General features: G+C 49.2%; 1 long non-coding RNA gene across 5 annotated transcripts in view; it reads left to right on the top strand.

Moving 5' to 3' along the window:
* LOC307197918 overlaps positions 1-7,103 on the top strand; it is a 590,209-nt gene extending 583,106 nt beyond the window's left edge. For all 5 annotated transcript variants that reach the window (XR_013831543.1, XR_013831544.1, XR_013831545.1 and 2 more), the window contains one exon: positions 7,064-7,103. This is a non-coding gene — a long non-coding RNA (uncharacterized lncRNA). The remainder of the gene's footprint in view (positions 1-7,063) is intronic.
* The last annotated feature ends 5,627 nt before the right edge of the window (positions 7,104-12,730 follow it).

The following is a 12,730-nucleotide window of genomic DNA, read 5'->3' as shown; positions in this document are numbered from 1 at the left end:
TGTCTGCGGGGTGGACATGGTCCCCAGCCCTCCTCCTGCCAGGGTGGTGAGACGGAGGGGGAGGTCGGGGGGAATGTCAGGCCCCCCCCACTTCGATGTCCGTGATGAGCTCCCTGGCAGCAGTCAGGTAGGCAGGGCAGCCTCCTTGGCCAGCGTCCCTGATCCCGACTCAAAAACCGTGCCCACTGTGGAGACACGAGAGCAAGTTGTTGGCATTTCGAAGCCTATCAAGAGATACTTATCGTGTCACTTTGTGAAACTCTCATTTCCAAATGATTCACATTTTAACCATGGCCAGAAGTTCTATCTAAACCCATTTTCACATTTGTCTTGATGGTCAAGATAATTTTTCTGGCAATCTCAGCGTCAGTTGCAACATGGACGCCTCTGCAAAAGTGAAACGAGGGAAAAAATCTTTAACGGAAAAGAAAGGCGTGTTCCTCAGGAAAGGAAGCTTCACTCATTCCCATTGATCACATCCTCAGAGAGCACCTTCTGTGAGACTTCTCTGCACTCGACTTGGAAGACATAGAAATGCACAGTAATTGCTGTCACTTTGTGTGGGTCCCACTAAGAGCGGCTGGGATTCTCGAAGGACCGGGAGTGTTCCTCTGCGCTAATGTGTGTGTGCGCTGCCACAGAGGCCCTCTGATCATTTAATTTACAGATTAAAACATAGACCCTAAATTAAATATGGGTTGCGGGCTGGAGACGTTGATTAAGAGACTTTTCATAATTGAAAATTGGCCAGATGGTGTGATGACCAGTACGGCTTCACTAAACTATTCCAGGGACCTCAGCTCTTGGGGTGACCCCTGCTCGAGGAGAAAAGGTTTTCTTCCCTCAGATAAAGGTTTCACATCCCAGCCACACCTGTCAATCCTAAACAGCTCAGCGTGACAAGATGAGGGGTTTTTGTGCTCAAATTCCAGAGACCGTAGCACGGGTGGATAAGGTACTGGAGTTTGATTTTGCAGGTTTGAAGAGTTTGGATACTTTGGAAAAATAAATAGAATTGCAGATGTGTTTCTACTCTGAAGATGGGCTGATGCCGTGAAGAACCATCCCCGTTACTTCTTTGCCTAGGGCCCCACCCGGATCATGATGGGATAATGGTCTGGACCACTGGATCCTAAGTGTCTGACTTCCCAGTAGCCTGTAAGCTCCATGGAGTCAAGAACCTCCCCAACTTGCAAGTAGGGTTCCCCAGTGCCTGGCATGTAGGTGCTTAATTATAAATAGATAGAGAGATAAGGATATATATGAATGTGGATACAATGTGGATATGGGCTTGATATAGATTCAGATACTGATGGGTACAGATACAGATATCGAATATAGATACAGATATGGATACAGATATGAATAAAGAAAAGGTATATGTACAGATGCCGTAGCTTGAATGAATGAATGCGTGAACCAGGGAGTGAGCACCCCTTAGGACGCACCTGCTTCCACACTTCCTCTCACGTCCATCCCAGCAGGAGCACCTTACCTTAGTGACCCACTAGAAGGCCCCCATTCCCTTCTTTCTGAAATGGGGGTGCTGCCACCTATTCAGAGGGCAGAGAAGCAGATGAATGAGGCAAGCACAGGAAATATGTCACCTGGTATTATCATTCCCCTGTGGACAAATTCAGTGTTCCCCAAACCTGCCAAGTCATAAGAATTCCCAGAAATGTCAAATAAAATGCAGGCTCTAGAGACCCCCACTGAGCCAAACGCTCCAGGGAGGGACGCATGGCCATGACGTTTCACCTGCATCCCAAACGGTTCTCATAAGGAGGCGAGTTTGGGATACACTGGCCTGGCTCTTCATAGTCCCAAACCGCTGGGAGGACGGGTCTGGATCAAGAAACTGCCTGTGATTGGGGTGATCTGAGAGTCTTCCCGATCGGTGTGCCCTCCACTCACCTCAGAGGGACAGAGGAGAGGAAGTAACCAGAGTGAACAAAAATGAGGACTCTGCCTTTGGAATAGAAATGACTTGCTCCAAACCTCCTCTTTCTTTCCCAATTAAGCCTCTCTGCATGGATGCTGCTGGATCACCAGGCACTAGAATGAGATGAAGCAGAAGCAGGCTGCCCCCCAAATTGCTGCCTTCGCTGTGGTGGTTGTACATCCCCTCCAGCTCTAGCTGGCTAACTGCAAAAACCATTAAATTCCAAATCACCATATATATATATATATATATATATATATATATATATATATATATATATATATATATATATATATACACACACACACACTCACACACACACCACCTACTGATAGCCACCGGCAGAGCTAGTCACATGCACTGCACATTTCATGCAATTTCACACCATTATGGATCTCACAAGGATGCAAATAAAGAGAAAGCAGGAGCCTAGGGGGTGAGTTATCGGGGAGGCGTCAGAGGGCGGCGTGTGCAACAGAAGAATTCATTGGGGGGCATTTAGAACCGAGTGATCCGGGGTCAAGAGACATCATGGAGACGAGACGGAGCATAGCCCCACCTGGTCCTCAGCGCCCCCGCCAAGGACCCTCCAACCCTTCCCCACCCCACGGGGAGCGTGCAGGGAGATCCTGAGAGCGGAGCTCCGAGCGTCTGCCACGGTCAGGTGCTCGCTGCTGTCTGAAGCACGGTCAGCAGGCATTTCCTCCAAAGGGCCAGAGAGTAAACATTTTAGGCTTTGCGGCCAGATGTTTCTGATGAAAGTACTCCTACAGGAATGGGCTTGGCCAGGTTCCAACAAAACGTCGTCTGCACAACAGGCATTGTGGGTTTGAACTGAGGATCATTCTTCACCAACCCCTGGCTTAAGGGAGCGTTGGAAGGGTGTTCTAGAAACACGTGACCACATCGTTTGGAGGATGTGGAGTCAGGTGGGAAAAGCATGACGTCCCAAAGATGACCTCAGAGGGATCAATGGGACCGGATAAAGGAGGCAGACCTGTTTCTGAGGCAAAGGTCGCCACATCAGGCTGGACATGGGGGTAGCCAGCCAGCTGTGAAACACACACTGCACCAATACGGAAGGTCACACGGATGGTGATGCCTCAGTTGATGGGCTAGTCCCTGGGAAATGTGAATGTCAGTTGCTCCCCTGGAGGGTGAGTTTCAAGAGCTCCAGAAATATCCCCCAGAAATGGCACTCTACAGTTCTGGGTTGCCGTGAGCCTGCTCTGTGTTTGTTTCTTCATTTCTGGGACCCAGAGTAATTATTCAACTACAGGGCTATCCCTGTAAGCCAGTGTCCAGAGCCAGGTAGGTCTGTCTCTTCCTTACGTCTCTACGGGTCTTAGGAAGCAGAGCTTTCAAGGTAACATCAGAGTGGGAGCGCAGAGGCCATGTGCCCAGTGAACCCACACAAGACAAGTAGCACTGTGGCTGCAGCAGAGTAACACCCAAGGGAGCCCACGAACCGCAGGACAGGGGAATGAGGTTCCAGCCATTTTACTAGTGGACCTTAGACAAAGGGCCAATGTTTTCTTCATTTACGGCTCTGTTATGTTTCTCGATCGTGCAGCCTGGGTGACTAGCTAGCTCTGAGGGATAGAAACACAGCCAGAGACTTGTCCACGCCCTCCCACACAGAGAGACTCCTGGGAGACTTGGTCATTGGCTAGACCATGGATTGAGTCTTGACAAATAGATTTTGTTTCCACAGCCTGCTTGAAAGTGGCACTGTTTCTGTTGCAATCTAATCAATGCGCATACGGAGTGCTTGTTCAATAAAAGAAACTAAGTAGGAGATATTTAAGGAACTAGAGAAGTGGCCAAAAATATAAAGGAAAAATGATTTAACTGCAACACGTTGGAATGAACCTCTTGAAGCATGCAATGTAAAGCAAAAGTCTACAATAATTATATCAATGAATGAGAGCTCCCTGTTAAAGCCTCTTTACGGTTTAAGCCTAGAACTTTTTCTTCTTTTCTTGGCGAACATCACCAAATTCTTGGTTTGAGCTGATTTATCTGATGAAATGTTAGACATTTCCTGGTGGAGTGATGTCTGCCTGTTACTAGAATCTGACAGGTGAGCACTTCATCCAGCAGGTATATTTGCTGGAAGGACCCCTGTCACCTCAGCCAGTCTTATCACTGAAATGGGTACAGGGCTTGGAGAGTGTGGACCTGATCAAACTGAAACCAGCTCCCTGCTTCACGAGACAGGGCCCCCCCATCACTTGGCCTCCCCTTCCCTTCCCTGTGTAACTTCAGCTGCCCCAAGCCCCGCACCCACTCACACGTGCTGTTTTGGGTGTGAGCCTTCTCTCAGGCTGGCCTGGTTTCCGCCACTCCATCTCCCCGACGTGCCTTGCTTACACCTGCCCTCCTCAGCCTGGATTCTCTTTCACCGTCTTCTCTGCCAATCTCCTGATTCAAGCCCCACCTCCCCCCAGCAGACCCTCATAACCTCCATAAACCACCTCCGGTAGAAACTCTTAACTGGTACCCACTTTCCATAGTCAGTGTCCCAGATTCTGTTTTTTTTTGGGGGGGGGGGCGGTACGCGGGCCTCTCACTGTCGTGGCCTCTCCCGTTGAGGAGCACAGGCTCCGGACGCGCAGTCTCAGCGGCCATGGCTCACGGGCCCAGCCGCTCCGCAGCATGTGGGATCCTCCCGGACCGGGGCACGAACCCGCGTCCTCTGCATCGGCAGGCGGACTCTCAACCACTGCGCCACCAGGGAAGCCCACAGATTCTGTTTTTAACTCTCTCTCTGAATACATAGATCTTGGCTTTCCAAACCCAACGCGGGACCTAGTGGGCGGGGACAGAATCTTATACGTATTCAACAAGTGTCTATTAAGCAACAAACAGAGCTCTTCACTGGTAACATAAATAATATGAACTCAGTTGGTGCGATTACAGCAACGATCAGATGCTTACTCTAAGCATAGTGTAGAGAATGGAGCTGACCGTGGCCACCCTCGGGGTCTTCGTCTGGGGAGCTGCCTGCCTCACCATTGCCACTATCCCGAAAGGAGCTGGCGTACACCTTAATCTGGAATTTTGGAAAAAGTACCAAACGCGGCGCTGGGAGGCCACCTTTCTACCTGTCCTCCCACCTGTTTTATCAGAGGCTGCGTAACTTTTCTTGTACTCTTTTCCCCATAATAAAACTCACCCAAGAATATCTACAAAGAGAGAGTAAGCACCTGAAAGATGGTCAACGTCATTAGTCACCAGGGAAATGCAAATTAAAATCACTGACAATAGCACCACATCCTGTCAGAACGGTCAGATTGTTCAAAACTGGCAGTACTAGAGGTGGCGAGAGTGTGGAGCAACAGGAACTCTCATTTTTTGCCAGTGGGGTGACAAACGGCACAGCTACTCCGGACAACAGACGGTAGTTTCTCATAACCGTAAACTTACCGTACAGACCGCAGCCTCAACCCTAGAAACTTACCGGAGTGAAAATGAAGATCTTTGTGCACGCAAAAACCTGGATGGAAGTTTTACGGAAAAATCACCCCAAATTAGAAACAACCCAAATGTCCCTTAACTGGGCAATTGATAGACACATTGATGGAATACCCGTCAGCACTAAAAAGAAAGAATTCTCGATACGCTCAACCACGCTGACGAATGTCATATGCATGGTGCGCCCTGAAAGAATCCAGCCTCAGAACACTACAAACAGTGTGATTCAATTTATACGACGTTCTGGAAGAACTAAAACAATAGGGACGGAAAATAGATCAGTGGTTGCCGGGGACGGGGGTGGGGAAGAGGAACGCTGTGCTGACTGTGCTGCTTACGTGACTGTAGGTATCTGTCAAAACTCACAGAGCTGCATCCTGAAAAGGCTGCATTTTATGGCATCTAAATTGTATCTAAAGAAAAAAAAAATCTTTAAGCCGGCAGCTCTGACTTCAAGCCTGAACTCATCCCGCCCAGGCGTCCCCGAGCTGCTCCAGGCAGGTTCCAGTGGCCACCAGGGAAGCTCAAAGCCCTCAAAACACAGCTGGGGGGCCCCAGGCTGGACCCTCGCTGGGCGCCTCCTTGCTCTCCAATTGTCTGTCATCTCTCGGGCCCTCACAGCAGGCAGATGGCGCAGATTCTGGGAAATCCCGCTCACAAATGTCATTACTTTCATCAGCAAAACTGTTTCCAACTGCTTCTGTGTCGATTAGCCAACTCACCAGCTGGGGCCGGGCGCCCTCCAGGGTGAGATCCTGTACCAGCCGACCCACTGGACCGCTGTCCGCTGCCAGTCTGAAGGGAAGGATGTGCATGGACGTGTCTGCCTCTTGTCCAGGAGGCCAGGGCTGCACGGTGCCTCCCACCCATCACCCTGGTACACTGCCCTGGAGCCAGAGCTCAGACATCTTACTTCATATGGAGCTGCCTTGAAATTAAAATGAGCCCTACACACCCAGTGTTCACCGTCGTACATTTACAACAGACAAGACACGGAAGCGACCTGAACGTCCCTCGACAGAGGAGTGAATAAAGAAGGCGTGGTGTGTGTGTGTGTATATACACACACAAACACACACACTCAGTGGAATATTACTCAGCCATTAAAAAGCATGAAATAATGCCATTTGCAGCAGATGGACCTAGAGGTGATCATGCTAAGTGAAGTAAGTCAGACAAAGACAAGTACCATATGATATCGCTTATATGTGGAATCTAAAAGATGATGCAGGTAAACTTGTTTACAGATCAGAAACAGACTCACAGACTTAGAGGGCGGGCTTGTGGTTGCTAAGGGGGAAAGGTGGCAGGGAGATACATTGGGAGGTTGGGATTGGCATATGTATACTACTACTATCATCAGTAAGGACCTACTATATAGCACAGGGAACTATACTACTCTGTAATAACCTATATGGGAAAAAATCTGAAAAAGAATATATATATATATATGTGTGTGTGTGTGTGTGTGTGTATAACTGAATCACTTTTCTGTATACCTGAAGCTAACACAACATCGTGAATCAATTATACTCCAATATAAAACAGATAATTTTAAAAAATGAACCCTAGGCACAAAACAAAAAGTCCAATGAGTATGATTCTTCAGAATTTATTTTTTAAAAGATTTTCTTTTCTCTCTAGTAAAGGACGGCTTCGTCGTTAAAGTCGTCAGCTGACACAGAAATATTCCTACCTGAGAAGAGGAGTGGTATCTATGGCAACAGGATGCAGAGGCCTTCAGTACTGATGGGCTGAGGACCTGTGGTTGTGTCTTGTTCCTAAGAGCTTGTGCCCAACTCCAGGGTCCCTGAAGCAGTGGCACTGGGACCTCGCTCATTCTTGGGAGGAATACAGCACACGGCGATGACCCAGTGGCCCAGCGTCTCAGAGGAGACTGCCTGGATTTGACTTTTGACACTTAACCCCCTTGAGATCTTCTCTGTAAAGTGTGGAGGGCAGCACCTACCCCTTCAATGGGTGGAGATGATTCCACAAGGTGTGAGCACTGCACTCGGTACCCTGCCTGCACGGTGAGAACTCGGTCGGTGATATTTATGATTAACTTACATTGGTGCCCACTGGGTCCATCCAAGTCACTGCTCTCCCTGGCCCAGGTGGACTTCAAGCTTCCCTGCCTTTCCCCAGGCACCTGGGCTACCCAAATGGGAGAACGGACCCTGGAAAAGGCACCTGAGGGAGGGTGGGCAGTGGACACCAGGGCCCTGGTGAGCGTGCTGCCTGGGCATCTCGGCAGAGACCTTGGTGGTTCCCAGGATCCCCCTCCTTACTGGAAAGGGGTAGGCCAGAGGGGCTCGTGGTGGGGTCCCAAAGAGCAGCCTAACCCTAGGGAGAGGCAAAGTCACAGAGGGGGAAGAGCAGGTGGCCCCAGGAATCACCCAGTATATATTTACTGAATGAATGAATGAATGAATGACCTTAGGGTGCCCATAGCTCGCATCATCAGCTGGCTGGTTGACAGCGTATCTAGAAGGTTCAGACACAGAATGTAAGTGGACAGACGACTCGCAGGTAGGGATAGGCTCAGGGCCGTGCACTGTACAACCTCCAGGGGTGCCATTCACATAAACACCTCAGTTTGTGTTCTGACTTCCCCTTCTGAAGGCCTGACTACCTCCCTTCTGTCCCTCTAGGGCACCTCCGTGAGGGGCTTCAAGGCTGGTTCAGGCTTTGGTTGCTACAGCACCTGCTTGGAGAAGCCCCCAGCCCAGTGCTACATCATTTTAAGCTGCTTTATTTTATCACATGAGTCACTCCCTGAAATCATTTTGTTTACTGTCTACCTGTATACTGTCTGTCTTCTGCAGCTAGAATGAAAGGCCCATGAAGGTGAGACTTTAACGCCTGGGTTCATTACTGACTCGCCAATACGCAGAACATGGCTGAGACATAGTAATAACAGACATTGGATGGAAGGAAAAGGAAAGAAGGAGGGTGGGAAGGAAGGCATGGATGCCTGGGTGGATGGATGGATGGATGGAAGGACAGATGGATAGATGGATGGTTGGATGGATACATGGGTGGATGGTTGGACGAGTGGACGCATGCCTGAATGGGTGGATGATGGATGGATAGGTGGGTAGACGGATGCGTGAGTGGGTGGGTGAATGGATTACTCGTTGATTGGGTGGTTGGTTGATGGTTAGATTAACGGTTGGATTGATGGCTTACTCAGAAAAAGGCAGACGCTGCTCACCTAGAGCTTTTATCCTCCAGGCAAAGTTCCTCAAACCTGCTGGGCTACCAGTCGTCACCACGAATGCAAATTCCTTTTATATCGTGTAAGGGACTTCAGCCTTATTGGTGGGGGGTCAAGGGGAGGGCAATCCTTGGCTTCACTAACAAAGACCCTCAAGACCGGTTGCCCAGGACCAGATTCTGGTCCTTCAGTTCAATCAGGCCTCGGAGCTGAGAAGTGAGTTGAACAGCCCTGAGCAGTGTGGTTGTTCCTGACGTCTGCTCTCCTTGCCTGTGTTCCCCGAGCTTTCATCCCTGTAATTACACTGGGACACACTTCTCATCACAGGCACCAGGAGAAACCACAAGCGAGCGAGCAGTTGGTTAAGCAAGAAAGAGAAAAGCACAGGTTGACCGAGTCTGGATAAAATGGAATCCTACCTGAACCTCTCCCAGACGGAGCTCTCACTCCGCCAGCGCCTCGACGGCTCAGCACAGACATTGTTTCCCTTCCCTCTCTTTTCATTACGATGATCTTTGTGAGTTTTGTTCTTTTCTGAATTGAACAGAGTTACAAAGGATGGAAAGAACGGCAAGAATCTGAATTTCAGCAGGAACAGAGCCTTAGGTGTTCAGTCCTCTTGGAGCCCCTGCTCGTAAGTGCAGGCTTGAACCTAACAAATGAGCAGCTTCAGAAGTTGTATGTGAACGATGCAGGATCTGGTGGTGGCTGACAAAGGAACAGGGAGGGTGAGCGCCGGTCCAGATGGCGCCTTCTGGCTGGAGTTGTGGGGACCCTGACCAGTTCAGGGTCCCCAGTGGGAAGGGAGCAGGGAGGGTAGAGAGACGGCAAAACACCAGCAGGAAATACGAGATTGAGGAAAAGGTTCACGGGGTGTGGGTTTGTGTTCATTTACTTGAAGAGCGGTAGCGTGGAAGAGGATAGCTCTGTGTGACTTCAGAGAATAAAACTCAGGCTAAACTGATCAACAGCTCATGGAGGGACAGGTGTACGTGTTTACAGTAGAATCCAGATTTGTCACCATGGCCTGCATGGCCCTGTATAATCCGGCCCCAGCCCTTCTCTCTAAGTTCGGCTCCCTCCACCCCCTCTTTTTTCCCTCTGCCCAGTCGGCCTTGCAGGACTTCCTCCAATGGGCCACGGGACATTGGCACTTGCCGTCCTCGCTTTCTGACATGAAATGCCCTTTCCCTTCCTAGCGTTGGATCCAGTTGAAACATCATTTACTTGGAGAAGTCTTCCTGGACCACGCCAGCTGACATCAACGCCCAGAATCACTCTTTGCTGTAATCATCACCCGGTTTTATTTAATCCCTGGTGTTTATTGTTCTCTAAAAGTGGCTTGTGTGTTTGTCTGCAGATAAGGGCTGTGTCTCTCACATTTGCCACCCACGCTCAGCTTCTAGGAGAGCATCCGATGCACAGGAGGGGCTCAGCAGTGACATGTCAGGTGAGCACATGAGCACACAGAGGAACGAGACACTCTGCTGGGTCAGAGCAGCTCTGTCCCCACAAGGAGAGATCGAAGGGCCGGCTGTGCTACCTTCATGCAAAGAGAACATCTCACCCGCACCAAGGGGACAGCAGAATGTCCCCCTCACTTCCGAGCCCCAGCCAGTCTCCAGCCCACAGGGGTGCAGAAGCCCAGGGGTGTTCTTTTCAATCACGGCTTTTGTTCTTGAAAATCCTGAGATTTCTGGCAATTTTGTTATTATTTGATGTATCAATCAATAATCAATATCTCTCTTTAGGGCAGTTTTAGCCATGACTATATTTTAACCTATTTTTCTCCAAACACACATTTTTCTCCGGGCTGAAGTGTTTCTAAATTCAGATCTCCCAGGGTCCATGTTTTCCATGCTACAAAGTCTAATTAACGGTGAGTTTATAAAGTGATAATTACCTGGTACATCTTGGGAGGGTCTGAGAAACTGCGTCTCCCAGGGCTTTGGCTTGTGCCCAGCTGTTCTCAAGGTCGCCCAATGGACAAAGCCTGCCCTCAATTTTAATCCAATGTTGTAGGGGAGAAAAAGCCTATTTAATTGGCGAGTACTCAAAATATTATGTTCATATTAAAACAAATTCAGACTTGTAGAGTAAAATCACTAGATTTTTTAAAATGAGGCTTCAGTATTCAAGGGTGAGGTGGATCCCTTTTATGCTATTTTCAGCTTTCCAGAAAGCCATGCAGCTAGAGTGACCATGGGACATAATTCTGGTCAAGGGGTTTTTCACAGAAGTCCGTAGGAAGGATGTCACTTCCTGAATAAAATGACAAACCGTCCCCTGCCTGGAATGCAGGGATGGCGGCCACAAGTGCTGCAACCATTTTCCTACCGTGAAGGCGAACGTCACGCCAGGAGGGGGAAGTGGGAAGACGGGCAGACCCTTGGTCCTGGACATCAGTGCACTAACCCACCTGTCCAAGATCTTCCAACTTTGACTTGTAACTGAGAGAAGCAAAGCCTTGACCTGTGCTGGAATTCTCCATTGTGGAGAGCTGAGTGCAATCCTCAATGTGAACCCCAGATTTGGCCTCTATAACAGAAGAGGCAACGGTGAGGTGTCATTTTTATTCTGTCAACCAGTATTTGCATCCAGTTCTGCTAGCAATGTCTGGAGCCCAGGACAGTTGGTGGGTTTTGACTTTGAGACGACAAGACCTGATTTCACCTGAGCCCCATGCTCCTGGAAAAGAAGCCCTCAGCCTTCACGTTCCAGCAAACCACTCCCTACAATATGACTCAGTTAAGACTCACAGACGCCTCCTCGTATACCTGTGACCTGTTCAGACACGGGCCTTCAAAATTCCCATTCATTGCCTCTTAAACGATTAGCTGAACTGCCCAATAAGGACAAATTGCTAACTGACTTGACCACACCGTGGTTAAGCCTCTTTCTTCCCCCCCAGGGCCCTGGACCCTGCCACACCCTCAGCCTGACACAGCGCACAGCCCCGCTTGACCACGAGAGACGCATTCCTGAGCGCGCTTACTCCACCCTGGTCTGCCCGACCTCTGAGAGGCCTGTGGAGCTATGGCCAGAGCATCTTTCTCTTTTTTGCAATCGCCTTTTCAGATCAAATCTCTCCTAACCTAAGTCTAGGGTGGTTTTCGTTTGACGGAGGAAACAAACACATGGGAGAGAATATGGAATCTTGCCCTCTCTGGGCTGTAAGGGTGATCAGAGGTCATCAAAAGTCAGAGGTTCAATCTCTTTACATGGTTGTGAGTGAATTCAGTCCAGGGGTGAGGAAGTGATTTTCCAAGTCTGTGCCATGATAAGTGATGGGTTCCAGGACAGCTCTGACCCCCACTTCCGTGGTCTTTGTAGAGCATCCCACCTTATGGGGCAAACCCAGGTTAGTCCTGTGCTTGCAGCTGACACATACACACGCCCCCTCTCCTGTGCACACAACATCATGTACACACACCTGCACAGGAAGCCGCACGCCCGTGTCTACATCTCCGGGTCAGTCGGATCAGGGCTGAGTTTTGCTTTCTTCACCCAAAACCTAAAGTCTGGTTGACGGATCAAAATGGAAATTAATCAAGAGGCCTCACAGTGGACATGCTCGGCCAGGCGCAAAATCACCAGGCCCCGGAGAGGCCGCCTTTCTGTGTCTCCCCTCCCTGGTGAGTCCTGCCACCTCCCCACAGCCACTCCCGCCAGAGGCTGCCGTTCTTCTGTGCTGCCCCCCAACACGGTGACGCCGGAGCTGTTGGCGGTGACCACACAGAGTGCAGTGAAAGCATCCACTCTTCCTGGAAGAAAGGGAGGAGAGGGGTTTTATTCTGATAATAGAATGTTTAATGTACACAGTGAAACTCTTCTCCCATTGAAATTCAAGTTAATAAACTGAAGACTTCCTTTGGGCCAGGTCACGTCCTGGGCACCTAAAACGTGGTTCCACCTTCCAGAACCTCACAGTGAAAGGGTGCAAAAGTAATAACGGCAATCAGACAAACGTAAACATGTAATATATGCCCATAAACACATAATAAATACATGTAAATATGTATGTAAATAAATATATATTCTATATGTGTAAATATGTATATATATTCTATATGTGTAAATATGTATATATA

This window comes from Stenella coeruleoalba (assembly GCF_951394435.1).
Source record: "Stenella coeruleoalba genome assembly, chromosome: 15".
Classification (NCBI taxonomy): Eukaryota; Metazoa; Chordata; class Mammalia; order Artiodactyla; family Delphinidae; genus Stenella; species Stenella coeruleoalba.
Note: the sequence above shows the minus strand (reverse complement) of the source record. Positions and strands in the feature narration are given on the sequence as shown.